This window comes from Pyxicephalus adspersus, chromosome 3, assembly GCF_032062135.1.
Source record: "Pyxicephalus adspersus chromosome 3, UCB_Pads_2.0, whole genome shotgun sequence".
Taxonomy (NCBI): Eukaryota; Metazoa; Chordata; class Amphibia; order Anura; family Pyxicephalidae; genus Pyxicephalus; species Pyxicephalus adspersus.
Window position 1 is genome coordinate 37133272 of NC_092860.1, and position 16742 is coordinate 37150013.

General features: G+C 36.4%; 1 protein-coding gene across 34 annotated transcripts in view; it reads right to left on the minus strand.

The window, feature by feature from the left end:
- Positions 1–16742, minus strand: part of PTPRD (protein tyrosine phosphatase receptor type D) — a 956723-nt gene that overhangs the window by 326653 nt on the left and 613328 nt on the right. For all 34 annotated transcript variants that reach the window (XM_072404239.1, XM_072404241.1, XM_072404242.1 and 31 more), the window contains one exon: positions 4765–4806. The gene's annotated coding sequence lies outside the window, so the exon portion shown is untranslated. The remainder of the gene's footprint in view (positions 1–4764; positions 4807–16742) is intronic.

A 16742-nucleotide genomic window follows, 5' to 3' on the forward strand; every position in this document is an offset into this window, starting at 1 on the left:
AACGTTAAGTGCCAGAAATGATTTTAAAATGATTCTACATATTGAAGTAGATCAGAACTTCGCATAGATTTTCTCTACCAGTGTATTTATATTTAAACAATATCCACTTAATGCACCATTCAAGTAGTGATAAATGATCCTGCCAATTAAATAAATGTACATATTACCAGCTTTATATTCATGAATGGTAATTCTAACCTATTAATCAAAGCAATGAATCGTTCCTTAGAAGGCTCAGTGAGTGCTACTATTGTTTCACAGAAAAACTAGCGATATTTAATAGGACCGTGACAGTCCTAGATAAGAAAAGACATTTAGGTAATCCCATTAATTATGAACTTGACAGAAATAACGCAAGATGGCTTTGCTTAAGAAAATCACTATGAATGACAGAAACAGGTGATATATAATTTTTTCCTGCTGTATAAGAGGTTTAGAGACACATTCAAGGGTTTTTTCAGATGCATACTAGGTCATTAATCAAGTGTTTGCAATCTGTCATTGTGATTTTACTGATGTGGTCCACACACAATACCTTACCTGGCATCACTACAAAATCATTGCTACCGAACAATTCAAAGGTACATTCTGATAGATGCTGAGCTGTCTGATTTTCAAAGCTCACCTGGTTTCGCATATTTGTAGCCACTGGGACTAATTTACAAAATTTGCAAGTGCTCCCACATCAACCAATCAAATGCTGTTTTTTGTTGGTAACTGCAGGTTCTAGAAGAAACATTCTAACAGTGTTCAATGCACAAATGAATACTATAGGGCAGGGGTGCTCACACTTTTTTGGCTTGCGAGCTACTTTTTAAATGATAAAGTCAAATCGATCTACCAACAATAAAAATGCTAAACACATATTTTTTTATATATATACCGAGTATGACTCAGAAGTCACTGTAGCTAATGGGACATTGAATGGCAGAACATTGCACAGACATTGCACTACAAGACTATAGTGACAGGAAAGCTACAGTTCACCTGTCATAGGAGAATGACGTGCTGCACAAGAAACTGCTAATCTGTACAAAGGTATTTTGGTAATTGTACCCTTACTTCGAGCCTGAACTGACTTGGCTGCCCAGCACTGCTCACCTCAGACTACTCTTCTGCCCTCTCTGCCTCCCTCCCCACTCCCCACTGTTACACGAACTTTCTCAATAGGGAAGTGTCCTGGAGTGAAAGATGCAAGGTTTCTGGTGTTGTCTGATGAAAGACATCCCCAGCATCCCTATAGATGTACAGCAGGGAGGGGTAAAGCAGGGCTCTGTGATCAACTCGCGTTGCCTTTGCGATTGACCAGTAGGTCGTGATCGACGTGTTGGGCACCCCTGCTATAGAGTATATATCAATACGTTTAAATACTGCATATAGAACGTAGGAATGGTCCTGCACATAGTAAGCAACAGTTACAACCTATATTAGCAAACTTGATCTTGATAAAGATAAATGGCTTTAGAATAGTATCTGAAGTATAAAATAATACTAAAAGTTTTCTAATGCTGTTTAGCTTAGGGTAGCATAGTCCCACAAGACAACACAAACACGTTACTACTTCAAAATAACTTGAGGTCACCTCTGTTACTCCTGTGCTTTAAATGGACAGTAAAGAAGCAGAAGCACACATATTAGGTCTTTTCTCTCCTCCCTTTACACATAATTGGCCCCTATCCTCTCCCTCTTCTAGTTCTTCTACACAAGGCAGAAAAGGAAACTTACACTGGCTGCATTTAAAATGCATTTATTGATTTTATAATAAGTACATAAATGCATAAATAAAATGCCCTGTATATCAGTCTGGAGTTTCTGTTTAATAACCTGAAAATTTCATACATGAAATATTTTCTGACTTGTGCTGTGTGCAAATGCCACTCCATAAAACATGCATCCTGTCACAATTAAACGGTTATTAAAAGACCCTTTTTTAATTTTGCCAACTTCACATTTTCCAAGGCATTTTAGAACCTAAGATCTTCAAATCCTAACCCAACATTGACAGCTGTGCACACATCCAACTAAATTTATAATTTATTTGTGTACAAGTGCATCTGACGACTACATCACGGCTGACCTGAATTTTGGTTGATGTCCTTAGCTAACATGTGTCTTGTTTCACAGAGTTGCAGGAAACTGACTTGAGAAATTCAACGTTTAAGTCCTGGATTTATTTACTGTATTGTCAGGCATAAAACACAGTACTAGAACAAAGAATGCCTTGATAAATTCCAACCAGTCGTGTATTTCAGCATCTTTATTTCGCCACCTTAACACCTGACCTCCTAAAGACAGGACACCATTATTTCCAACGATGCCAAACGGAAGGAGCTCACAGTAATCTGGCTTTTCTCTGTTGGTGCTTTCCTTTGCTCTACAAATCTTATCATAAATAGCACTGTTTGTTTCATGGAACTAGTGCAAAAATCTAATATATGTTTTTTTCAAGGACTGCAAACTTTTAAAAAAAAAAATAATAATAGACTAAACAAATTGTGCAAATTTCCAAATCAAAGGAGTTTAGGATACCCCACATTTATTATCAACCTGATTATGAAAAAAAACATTTTGCATTATTTTATAAAGTAAAGGTTTGCAGGTGTTTTCTTCCAACAATATCAAGCATCAGAAATATAGAACATTGTGCTTTTATACAAGGTTTTTTTTTACAAGGCCTCTGAGGCTGGATAGGACTTAAACTGCAAATAAACAGCAACCTGTGCCAGTCAATAATTCAGATTAGGACACTATATGCACAAGCTAATGAGATGGAAATTAGAATAATTAACTTGAATCATGATTGATATCTCCTCTGCACATAAGAACCCTCATCCCCAAAATGGTGGTTTCGACCTACATTTACTACTATGAAGGGATCGCTCAAAAATTCACTTGTAATTGTACATTGAGATGTCTGTAAAACATAAAGCTATATTGAAAATTATTCTGTGATTTTAGGCTTTTCTGTTCCTGAGGAAGCAGACTCCGTGAAAAGCATTGAAAGTTTAATGCCTATCAACATAAAACAGACCAACTTTATGAATTTAATGGTCAATTTGATGGTTTTATGTAGTTTTAATCAAATTTTGAATACATTAATGTTGAATATTTTATTTAATAATGGTGTATATTGTGCTTGATTGAATTCCTTTAAAGTCCCAAAATTATCTAGTTGCATTTGTATCTACTGCATTCATTGCGAATAGGGATGTGGCATATGAAGCTATTTTGGTAAAAGAGAAGGAATGATCCTAAAATGTATTACTGTATTATTTATAGGATGTATTAATAAGATGTATTTTTATAAGATGTAAAAAGTAATAATTCAGATTACCTAGCTACAAATAGAGTTAATTGCAAACCTGTTCACGTTCAAGCAAAATTTGTCAAATATTGTGGTACAAATGTATAACCAAACTTATTACCAATAGTAATACAATTATATTTGTGCTTTGAGTTAAATTTGAACAGGGGATTCCCTTGTTTGTTATCTAACTACTTCTGGATCTTTGGCATAGGAGAGATACCCTAAAACAGTGGTCACCAACCTTTTGACCACTAATTTCATGGACCCCAGACCACGAATGCGTGGTGAGCCGTGTGTCACTCAAAAGGAAGACAATTCCCCCAGAGTGACATCATGATGCCAGAACCCAGCCACTCTCCCATTGTAGGCCTGTCAAGAGACACCACGTGCCCACCGCCCAAAGCCTGTCATCCGTACGGGGGATCGCAGCTCTGGCCAGTGCATCTTTTGCCTGACTCCGTTGGGGGGCACACCGGCCATGACCACTGCCCTAAAATCTTCTGGGGTATTTTTCATGGATACCCTAAGTTCCTGGGGTATATCTCCTATATCTGGTTCCTTTTTCCCTTGCAAAATGAGAGAATAACTTGATTTGTATTACAGCAGTATACATAGCCACCATGGTATAAAATAAAACTTCCATACAGTGTTCAGAAGCATAACTGAGAAACATAATGCAATAACATTATTTACACATGATGATCTTTGATCCCCATATGCTGCCAATGTGATAAAACCACCTTACAAACAAAGCAAGCACTCCCTAAAAAATACAGCCAGCTGCTCAATGCAAAGTTGAACATCTCTGGAAGAAGGTGAACACTCACATCTGTGGCAGGCTCTCCTGTTATCTGCCACTTCTTCATGGGACCAATAGTATTTCCCCTGCTGGGCACTGTGGTTACACCTGTTAGCCACTATGCTACAACAGGACATACGACCAATGATAGAGCCACAGCACCCAACAGTGGATATACTATACCAAGCTGATGAAAACAGTAAAGACATAACCTGCCACCTGCATAGTATTTCAGCTTCTTATACCACAGAGAGAAGCTGACTAAATATTCTTACAATGCATCAGGGTCAATGTAAATGTAATGTAGACCTAAAATACTTGTCCAGTCACTGTTTCTTTAAAATAAATATTATTAAATATGCCACATCTTATGTTAGTACATGTACATTTCATGATTTTATGTTTTCACTGCAATTCTATCTAAAATAAACCAGTTTAACATTTATGTTGCACTGCTGCTTTTCCGTAACACAATAAAATATTACACCATATTAAAAGATATTTAGACCACTTGTAGTGCTATTTTACCACAACAACAAATAGACCAAAACTGATTCTTTTTACTTTGTGTAACTCTTTAAACAGCTGAAAATGTACAGTACATGACCAAGAACCAGAAAATTGTTCAGGGAACTTAACAAAGAAAACTTTGTCTTACCTTGTGATCCTTTGTCTATATGCTGTTCTCCAGTCCTGCAACCTGATAAGAGAAAGATTGCATTAATATTTTTTATAATGATTAGTTATATTATAAAAAAAATAAATGTTATATGGATAAACACTATGCACTTAAAACATGAAAATATTACTTACATTGAGCTGAGACATTCACACTTTTCTGATATGCAAAGACTAGTTGTGTATGTTTAGCAGCCACAGTCATCCCTGAAGAAACACATGGAATATGAAAGGCTGTCAAACTGACAGCCAGGCCCTGCACATTTCATCTATCCTAGAATTTTGTTTTAATGCCCTGTGTTGTAAAGGTACTTGTTCTATGTGTTATGGGCAATTACTATATATGGAATAATCCACAGACCATAGGCCTGATTTATTAAAGCTCTCCAAGGCAGGAGAGAATACACTTTCACCATTGAATCTGGGTGACCCAGCAAACCAGGAATGGATTTGGTCCAGGACTAAAAGCATTTGCTAACAAATTGAAAATGAGTTTAAAAAATCCATTCCAGGTTTGTTGGATCACCCAACTTCACTGATGAAAGTGTATTCTCTCCAGCTTTGGAGAGCTTTAATAAACCAGGCCCTATATGTATTGTAAAGGTTTTAGCTCTTAAATTATTATCAGTATCTGATTGATGGTGCTAATTGACTCGCTCTAAAGTCTGTTGAGGATGAGCAAAGAATGAAACCATTTAATGTGTACATACAGTAATGTTGACAAAATAGTGGTTCAATAGAAATAGTTAGAGTATACCTAAATTTGTTTTTTTTATTTGGGAAAAAAGTAAGGAATGGCTGGAACTCCTATCAGGCATTGGTTGCCTGTTAATAATATATTCCACTCTAATTCTGTGCCAGTGCCAGGCCTCTGGTGATACAGTCCAAAAACAGCCTGCACGTGAAACATACCCTACAAAGCTTTTTCTGTGAAGGCTTGTATTATAGGAATTGGGGTGATATATTGTAGTTATTTGTCTTGGTCCTATTGCCACTGGCACAGAAAGTCTAAAATTCTGATTTGGACAGTTTTCCTCCTGGTTAAGAGAAATCTCCTCTTGATTTTCCCTATTTTTAGGATGTATGTGTAATTTCTCCACCAAGAAAAAAAAATTGAACATCTAGGGAAAATGATCCTGCACAGAATCCTTCTCACTTTATTAGATATTCTTAAATCTAATTACATTGTATGGATAATGAGAAACTATATGAGTGCTTTTAAATTATGTTTCACATACTTATTTGGTATGTATTACATTATGACAATGTGCCCATGCAGATCGGGTTTCATATTATTTAGATTGCTATTAGCAATTAGTTCAAAAACGTGTTAATCAGGATAGTTTTTGCAGATACAGAACATATGCTATCAGTTTATTGATAAAGATGGTAAATGTCTTGGTGCACAATGTAAAAGAAGTTAAGCATAAAACAGAGGTGATGTCAATATCATTTGGAGAACACAATTTACAGCTAAAATAGGAAATTATGCTTCTTGATTTGAAATGCAGGATTTCCTGGTTTCCTAGAATTAAAATTTCGAACCTTGGCAGCATGTTTCTCTTTGAAAATTAACAATGGAGTTTCACAAAAAGGATCAACAATGGACCTTACAGCAAACAGAATCTTATTGGCACCCATCCATACAGGCACAAGGCTGGTTCCCCTTTATTTGACTAGGGCAATGCCACTTGTTGGTGAAGTTTGGCATCAAGGTATCAGCGTAATGATTGTGGAATCTATTTGGCAATGCTCTGTTAAGAGGCCTTGTTATTTTAAAAGGAAACCATGGAAAGTCAGGATCCAACTATGTACTACATACATCCAAAGAATACAGGGATATTCATCTTTTTAGACATAAGCAAAATAAAAAGGTTTCTGACATGCGTTTCTATATTAGTGCTAGGTGCAGGTTTTGTGTTAACATGTCTAACCTGTTACCGTCAACAGTCTTATATTGTTTTAAAAATAGATGCCTGTTCTAGTTTTTCTGAGCCAATTGTTCATTCATTCCTACAACACCCTTGTCTGGATGAGCAGTGTTTTTCTGACATAGTTTTAAAAAAATGTAGTCCTATATGGAATAGCATAGTGTGCATAAAGTCTCAGAGTACCTAGGACATTATTACTATTAATCCTTGGTAATAATAGCTATGTGGGTTCATACTAATTCAATTTAGCACTACACTGTTCTAGAAACATCATTTAATGTATGTATACAGGCCACTATTAATACAACAAGTCTGATTTACTAAATAGGTTGGGAATTTAACCTAGATAAATTGAGAGAGTATTCAACCCAATTATCCAATCATGTGAAATGCAAACTCTGGTTTACTTTCATCTGCACATGATTGGGTATTCAAACTGAACAGGAATTTAGTTTTCACCTGATTGGATAATTGAAGTAAAAATTCACCCAATTTATTGACTGCAGATTCTTGCCTCTTCTACGGTAGTAAATCAGCCTCAATATGTTAGATGATGTTGGGGGTGTTTGGTCTAAGAATTGAGGTTGTAACACATTAGGATTCGGGAAGCTGATCCATCCTCCATAGGAAGAGATTGCTGGAACCTTGTTGCACGAAACTGCCTTCATAAACCAACACCAGACCCTCGAGTCATCGACCAATGAGGTTGTCATCTTAGTGGATATGGGGACAGGGCAAGAACTAAATTCCATCACTACCCAGAATTATCTGAACTTGTCAGAACAACTTGATATTTGGCTTTTACTTTTGCAAGTCTGTTGTAAGTGGAAAATTGCAGATGATTTAGTTTTTTTTTCCTACCATGAGCATTTTTAATAAGGGAAACATTGTAAGATGCAATAACTATTAACAACAAATTATTATTCTTGATTGCCTGTTATGGGTAAATGTATATTCACTTAACTGAGTACTACTTTTCAAGTTTTAGCAAATAAAATCATGCAAACCAAAAGCTATTATCTAAATAAATAACCACAATATTTTATTTGCAGCAAAACAAATGCACATTTCAGTGATATGATAATGCACATCTGAAATGTTAAATCCTGTGACACTGCTCAGCCTACCTCAGAACACCTCCACGTTTTTATGCAAGACATCATTTGGTGCTAGAGCAGAAAATAATTGGCTCTGCAGAGAAAGTTGATAAGGAATAGAATGAGATGGCTGCCAAAGCAAAACTCTGTCTGAAATGACACTGTCACCAAAGGTTTCTCTAACCTGATCTTCATTTTGGCTTATCATTTTCAGAAACTGTAAAATGGCTTTAGTGGTCTGAAAGCGAAGCCTGTGTTGCAAGGGATTGATTTGGTTGCCAAGTGAAAATGGCCTACATTAACCTGCCACAGATATCTAAATATGTTGATAGGAGTGTGCTGTGGAGAAAATTGTCTTAGAAAATTGTCTGATCTCTTATTTCTGAATCGCCTTTTCCTCTGTAATGTGCCTGGTGAAGTTTCTGTTTATTCCTGTTGGGTATATAACCTAGCTTGGTTGATTTCTCTGCTCAACAAACAACTAAATACAAATCAAGAGACAATATGATGCTGATTGTACTTGCACTCTACAGCAAATGAAAACTGAACAAGTAGCGAGTTTAAGAAGAAAATGCATGCCTTAAAGAGCAATTTAGCTCTCTGTATTATTCTGCAATTTTATAAAATAGCAAAGGAGAAAAGTTAGACAGTTTGCAATCACAGAAAAAAATGTACCTGTGTTACATTATGTTAGCTGTGCAAAGTATTGATGAAACATATATGTTAACTCAAACTTTTCAAATACATACAAAACAGTGGCAATGCTATATTTACCTTGCTGTAAAAGATATGCCCATACCAATCCCCATTCTGCTGACATTCCAATAAAACTGTGCTCTGGATATTTACAATATATTCCTCAACAGCCAACTAAGACTCTAAATCCATTTTGTGTACACCACTGTGAAAACAGTTAATAACTTTTTTAGTTTGGTAGTGCCATAATCAACCCAGCACAGCCACCCACTGCCTGCAGAAAACTATAAAAGAGGCGGATACACAACCAGTCACCCTGTACAAGGAGAGAGAGGAGAGAGGAGGAGGAGGAGAGAGCTCCCCCATAAAGAAATCATTATTCACTGGATTACTGCACATATCTGGAAACATATATTAAGATTTAAGTAAGCATGTATTTAGGCTTTTCAAAAATGGCATGTATTTAGGCTTTATTTATCCTGGATTTCTGCTGTAAATCTCACTTTAAAAATATATTTTTTTGATTATATTATTTTATTTAATAGCCTTTTGATTGTTATCAGTGGATGAAACACTTGTCAGACTTTTAATGCTATGTATTTCTTATATATATGTCTTAATGACACTGTTACCCTGATTTGTTCTGTTGTCCAAGATAAAATAGAAAGAATCTGGGGGTGATTCTAAGCCTTATTTACTATATCCAAATCTAAAACTAATGCCAAACCTAAAAAAATGTAAACATGGTGACTCCTTCTCCCAAAATATGTACTTTAAGCAGGCTCAATAACACTTTTTTTAACACGCATATATAAATGTTTTGTCAAAAGTCTGTAGCTAAGTCCTTGTCTCCATCCTAATTATATGGGGTTATTCCTGGGATAGGAAATAATAAAATATAGATGTCAATATACAATTTACACTATAAAAAAAGAATGATCTTATTCATTTTAAATTATAGATTGGTCCCATACAGGGGACACCTGAGAGTCTTTGGCATAGGGGGCAAACACAGCCATTATGTACAATCAGAAACGTTTGTTTTTGTGGGTTAAAGGACGTATACAGCACATAATGTGCCACCATGTTACACTGATTGGTGGCCATGGTAAATGGTGGGATTTGTAAGGGGCATTGTTTATTTTGACGTTTCACATGAAAAAGCTCTAAACAGGAGGCAGGTAGCTATATAATGCTTACCATGTGCCAGTAACTGCAGGTGTAACTCTGATCAGTGCCTAAATGGTGAAAATTGACATCCAGGGTTACAAGCAAAGTATATCCTTTTAGTGTTGACCTAGAAGGCAAATACCCCCCAATAGCCTACCCACCAGCCCAGTCTTCCCAAGGCTTTGATTAAATCCATCCATATATTATTCTAGCCTTTGGACCGGGCCCTTTCCTGCTCTTGTGTCATTGTTTGTATCTGTCTGCCATTTGCAAACCCTATTTATTGCATAGTGCTGTGATAAATGTTGGCGGTATATACAGTTTTTTTTATTATTATTATTATTATTATTATTATTAATAATAATAGTATTAATAATAATTATAGTGTTTTTAATGCAAATTCACTTTTATCATAAAACACCTAGAGATACATAATTTTGTTAAAAAAAAAAGGATTTTAATGGTATGACTGAACAACAACAAATAAGAGAAAATAATACTACTAGTATGCATACAGGAGATTTACGAATGTGGCTTCCTCAAGAATTCTAGTCTTGTAACAGCCTGTGCATGGAAATGTCCCTGTATTATACAGGCTTATGTCTTCACGCTTTGAATTGACTGACATTTTATTTTCTCTGTACCCCAATCTATTTTCTGCCTTGCTAAGCTTATAAAACTCTGCATAAATCCTTTCTCTTATGCCGCTCTGTCATACTACAGTCTTCTCCTTCATTCTTGTCTCTCATGTACCCCAGTGGTTCTGTCCTGTCTCCTAGTTTTAAAGTCTCAATGATCACTGAAGGTGTAATGACCTGTCAGTTCGATGGTACCGTCTTGTAGGTTGTGACCTCGGCACCAGTGGTAGAATGTTCTGAGCCTGGGCATTTTATTTTGAAGTCTTGCTAGTTGTGCCAATAGATTTCAAGATTTAATTTAGGTTACAGTGGAGCACTGCTGACAGTATTACCAATGCAAACATGACAGATGGGAATCTTCTTTTTCCAGTGCCATTATTGGGAATACGTAAGCAGGGTTATCACATTGGACAGGTAGGCAATGGTAATGTAGAACACTGTCATTGTGAAATATAATAAAAAGAAAATCATGCATTAGCTTCGAGACTCACAGATGTCAGCACTACAAAAATGTGGATTATCATTTGGTTTTTAGCATAGATCATTGGAGAAAAAATAAGAATATGAATGAATAAACCAGTATAAAGCAAGTGCTAATACACTGGGGAAATGTATACATGAATAGAAAGTAATATAATTAACTTAGAGCTATACTCTGAAAACAAATCATAAAAACATCAAGTAGTTCTGGGAACCCAAGAAATGTTCCTAATAAAACATAGCTTTTAATTCTGCAATGTAATGTACACATATCTAATACAAATACACCAGGGTCACATTGCAGTATTTAGTAGATATGTGTACTATTTGTCAGTGTAAAATAATTCATTTAAAAAATGGCGGCAAACATTAACCCCTTACCATCCACATACTTTGTGTACATCATCATATTTACTTAAAAACATTACAAATTTACATTAAAAACTGAAATATGTATTTCCTTAAAATGTATGTAAATCCCAATACTAAAGTTGTGTAAACGTCCCTCTTTTCTTGTTTTTTTATATTTTATTGACTAAATTTTATATAAATACTTGTTGTTCCTGGCAGTTTTTGTCTACTCTCTAAGGTTGTTTTTTTTAAATGGGACCACTATTTCTGAAATATACAGGATAGTAGTCTCCCTGTGTTTCTATCCAATCAATTGCAGTCAATTTCTTTTGATGGTTGATTGACAGCTATTCTGACCATTTAGCAGCCGTGACATCAGTTTCCTGTAAATATAAGTGCCCCTTGGCTTGTTATAGATAGTGGAAATTCAATGGATCTCCCGACAAGGGGGGACACAAAAATACTGATGTGTTAATGCTATTGATAGACTGCTTCAAATACACATTTGTTTTAATTGTGCTATATTTCCATTTTAGGAAACAAAGAATGTTCACAATTTGAGTGAAACAAGGTTGTGGATTTATTATTCCAATCTTGTTCATTGCAAATTCTCTTTTTTCCCCTTTCTATTGTATCTATATTTGCTAAAATAATATGCTCTACTTATCTGAATCCAACCAACCATGCAAACATTTAAACAGCCCCCTTATGAAACCTGAATGGTGTAAAAGCAATAAAGTGTGACCCCCTAAATGCTATACTTTCTGTATTGAATTGCCTATTATACAACAGACTTATTTGTTGAGACTTACATCGGTAATGTCATTTTTGGGCAGCATAGCTTAGTGATTAGCACTCCGGTCTTTGCAGCGCTAGGTCCCAGGTTCAAATCTCGGCCAGGGCACTATCTGCATAGGGTTAGCATGGTTTTCCCCTGGGTACTCCGGGTTCCTCCTACATCCCAAAAGCATGCAGTTAGGTTTATTGGCTTCCCCCCAAATTGGCCATATACTGTGTTAATGACATATAACTTAGGTAGGGACATTAGATTGTGAGCCCCTTTGAGGAACAGTTAGTGACATGACTATGGACTACATACTTTATAAATACATATCAATAATAATAATAATTTCTCACATTTCATTAGCCATCATTTGTTGCCCAAAATGCTATGGTATGATGAGAATTATCACATTACTCTATATTACTATATAATAGGCTGGCCTGTGAAAAAAGGATTAAGTTGATAAAAATGAACAAATATGTGTACACATTTTGAGATACATATCCTAGATAATGATTTACACATCTTCTATTTAGTGCTTGCCTAAATAGCCTTTGCACCTATTATGTATACTTTACAGTGCAGAGTAGGTAAATAGGAGAAAATATTAGAATTTTGGTCAAATTTTCCCAACCAATTAAATCTTCTGAATCTGTAACAGCATGAGCTCCACCACTGACATTGTTTGCATTCCAAACCAGGAAAGAGATTTGCAGATTGTGTTGAAATTGTGTGTATCATGTGATAATCTCTATCTCAATGCAAGCATAAGACCACAAACAATGCCACCAGAACTAAAGATATTTTAGAATGACTTTTATTCATAGTGAAGTCATTTTATTCTTATCATGTACATTATGTTTCCTGTCAGTAAGCCTATTAAAATACACTACAGGGAGTCTTTGCTTGGATCTGCTTTCTGCACAGAGGACTGATTTAAATGCCTCGCAAAGAATTTAACAACATGAAAAAATGCACTCATGCTTGGGTTTCTGTAAGAGCCACAAAGATGGTCGTACCATTAGATGGTCAATAGCTGTTGTGGTATACTTTGATGAAAAATCTTTTTTTAAAATCTAGACATACCCTTGCTTGCTTGGTTTGTACATTAAATAGGCTGTAAACAGTTCCTTTATTTCTATTCTGTCAGTAATAAATAATAGGGAGACATAGTGTAACAGCATCATTTACTCTTATTATTAGCTCTTGTATTGCCAAAGAAGTAACCAAATTACAACTGTAGGTGACATAGGGTCAGCATAAAGTTGGTTTGTTGTCAAGCCTAAAGGTTGGGCATATACTGTTTATTTTTAGTAAAACATACAATTTATTGTAAAACACATTAAATCCAACATAATCTTTTGAAAACAAGAGCCTTCCTGTTCAGTGTTTAATAATTATTTTTTTCAAACGTTCACTGGGAATCCATACTTTTCATGTAGCTGATCACCGTTCCAATGGCCAATGCTAATGACCATGGAATGCTTCCCTTCAGCCATTAGCCGTATAGAGCACTTCTGCCTTTTACAATAACTAAAGAGCTCTTCCAGTTTTGCCTGTTGTTATTGTAAACAGTAGGAAGCTTTCGTATAGGCTTCAACTTGTTAGGAGTGCTCCCCATTGATTTACATTGATTGGTTGGCATGGGAAGGGGTGGAGTAGTGTAGCACCTAATTGGGCTAGTTGATGGGTACATGGCAGTCATGCCAGGTAGAGATATCTATTATTTACCTAGTAATGTACCCATCAACTAATCTATGACCTCCTTTACTCTAAACTTAAAACTTTTTCATACAGAGTAGGAGGAGGCCCAAACCTCAATAAGGTTTTAATAACTGTCTATCATCTCACTCCATTGGAGTAGGTAATAACACAGCAAGAAACTTAAAGTAAAGGAATTTTTTTACAGTGTATAGTGGTATGATATAAGGCAGTGGTCCCCAATCTTTTGCAGGTGGTGGACCACTAAATGCACAGACTCCAGGCCGTGCATGCGTGGGGAGCCGTATGTCACACAAAGAGGGAGAAACTGTCTCCAAAAGTGATGTCATGATACCAGAACCCGCCCACTCTCCCACCGCAGTTCTGAGATACAACCCACCCACCGCCCTGAGCCCGCGATGTTTTCGGTAGACGTGGTCTACGGCTCTGGCTAGTGCGCCCCACCCCCAGCAGGGTCGTTCTCCTGACCCTGCTGGTGGGTGCACTGGCCAGAAACGCTGCCCACCTGGGCCTAGTATATAGTGGTAAGACCAAAAGGGTACAACCCTGTAAGTGTACAGTGCTAAAACAAAAAAACCTTTCACCTTTTTAGTGTACAGTGGTTTTACATAATTATATCATTTTTACTTAACAGACAGTAACAATTATATAAGCTTTTTGTAAAGCAAAACATTTTAGGATCACTTTAGGCATTAATGGTACAATTATGAGAGAATCAAGCTTATCAAATAACTCAAACCATTCTGAAAGACTATGCATTAATTGAAGACATGCCGTGATCTGAAAACAGTGAAGTAGATAAATTAATTTTATTAACAAATTTTACTACATTACCCAGGCATATTTTAAAATTGCCTTTATTTCTCTGCATGCATTTTCTTTCAAAATTAAAATAATTATCATTCTCATAGATGGAGTTTTATAGACTTTCATTTCCATAAACAGTCATCCCATTACAAAACATCTAATTAATTTACATTAACACACTTTCTAGAACAATCATTTTTTAATGCACGGTAAATTACTAAACTAGCCTGTGGAGTTACTGGGGAGACTGGAAGAGACAGGACATAGATTAAAATGCAAGACAAGACAAACGATCTGCTTTAGTTACTAAAAAACATAGTGATTTTTTCTTTGAACAAACCAAAAAGTATAATATTATGCAGTATGAAGCTTTGGTCTATGATTCCTTTCTAATAGGGGTTTTGTTTTCTTTAGTAATTAACTGGCAGGATCTTGCACCAAACTGTTAAAAGTATTTAGGTAATCATTCACCTGCCACTATGTTAGGTATACCTTGCTAGTACCAGGTTGGACCCCTTTTTTGCCTAAAAATACCATAAATTCTTCATGTCCTAAATTCAACTACATGCTTTGGGTTTTCGACTGTATTGGCATGATGCAGTTGATGAAGATTTATGTGTTTGACATCTATAATCCAAATATACCATTCCACTACATTTTGGACTTTGATATGGTGATTGTGGAGGCCATTTGAGTACAGAGTTAATTGTTGATGTCATACATAGAAGGTAGAAATGTATGTTTTTATCATTCATAGAAACAATATGGGACAATCCAAGGGGATTAGCAGTAGAAAACATTACGTAGGAACACATATTCAGCTTGCTCCTACTCTCTGCCTATTTATAGGAGCACTGAAAACCTATTTTTTCAAATTTGCATACCCATCTTTTTCTGTCTTTTGAAACCCCCACTACTTCCCACCACTAGATATCTCCCCTACTATTGTGTGTTACTTCCCCCACCTCCTACATTGCAAGCTCCTGTAGGGTGCAGGTTCCTCTCCTCCTGTGTCCCTGTCTGTATTCGTCTGTCATTTGCAACCCCTATTTAATGTACAACTCTGCATAATATGTTGGCACTATATAAACCCTGTTTATTATTATTATTATTATTAATAATATTATTAATAATAATAATAAAATAGGAAGTCAGTAAGCTGTGCATGAGGTGGAAGGTAGGGATGGGTGCGCAAGATTTGTAAATTCGATCTTGCGGCGAATCAGGCCTTTCTTCAAATTCATGTTCAGTAAGCGACAACAGCCTTGTGAATTCCCTTGTCGAATTTGAATTTTTCAGGACCTGCAAGAGCAATCAGGGGAGCGGAGCTGACGGCTCTGCTCCCCTGATTGCTCTTGCAGCCCTACCAGATCTGTAGTATGTAGTATGTGTTCTTGGATAGAGATTCTCTATCCAAGAACACAGGAGTCCCGCGGCTGTGCTCATGAATGAATGCAGTCATTCATGAGCACAGCTGCAGGACACCTCCTGTCAGTGTGGGATCCCCGGGCACTAGAGGTTAAATGAGGACAAGGCTCCTCATTCATCACCTCCAGTTCTCTCTGATTGGATGAGGAAAGGTAAATCATGAACCATGAACGAATGCAGCCCTGGGAATCATCCTGTAATTTCCGATGGTTCTGCGAAATTGGTTCAGCAAAATTTCGTGGACCCATCGGAAGTTCGAGGAAATTTTCGTGAGACTGGCAGAGGCCTTCTCACTCATCCCTAGTGGAACGTTGGTTTCTTGATAGGATGACCTAGATCACAGTCGATGCTAACCTGAAGACATTAGTTTTAAGGATATGTATAACATTAGCAAAGGGAAGGTGAATTCTGACCAGAATTTTTTTAAACGTAAGATTCATATAGATGTCTAGTAAACATCAGAAAATTGTCACTGGAAATGATCTTTTGTGATCCTTTTCAGAGACAGAAAAATGATTGCGTGCTGTACACCCAGTACCCTTCTGTTTAACGGAGAGGGGAGGACAAGTGAGCAGCACCCCCTGTGCTTTCCTTTAAGAGTGCACAGTGGTCATTCATGATTGGTCATCCATCAATAACGTCAGGGAACCACTGTGCGCATGGCAGACTTTCATCCAAGGTGAATGAGACTTTTCATCTGGGAGGAGAATCATCTGACATGTACATACATTCTTCTGTGCAACACACATACATATTTCTCTACATGAAACTAAGAAAACTAAGAAAAGTGCAATTTGAAAATGCAGTTTTCTCCTTAAACAAAGTTATATGTATATATAGAACAATGTTTTGTG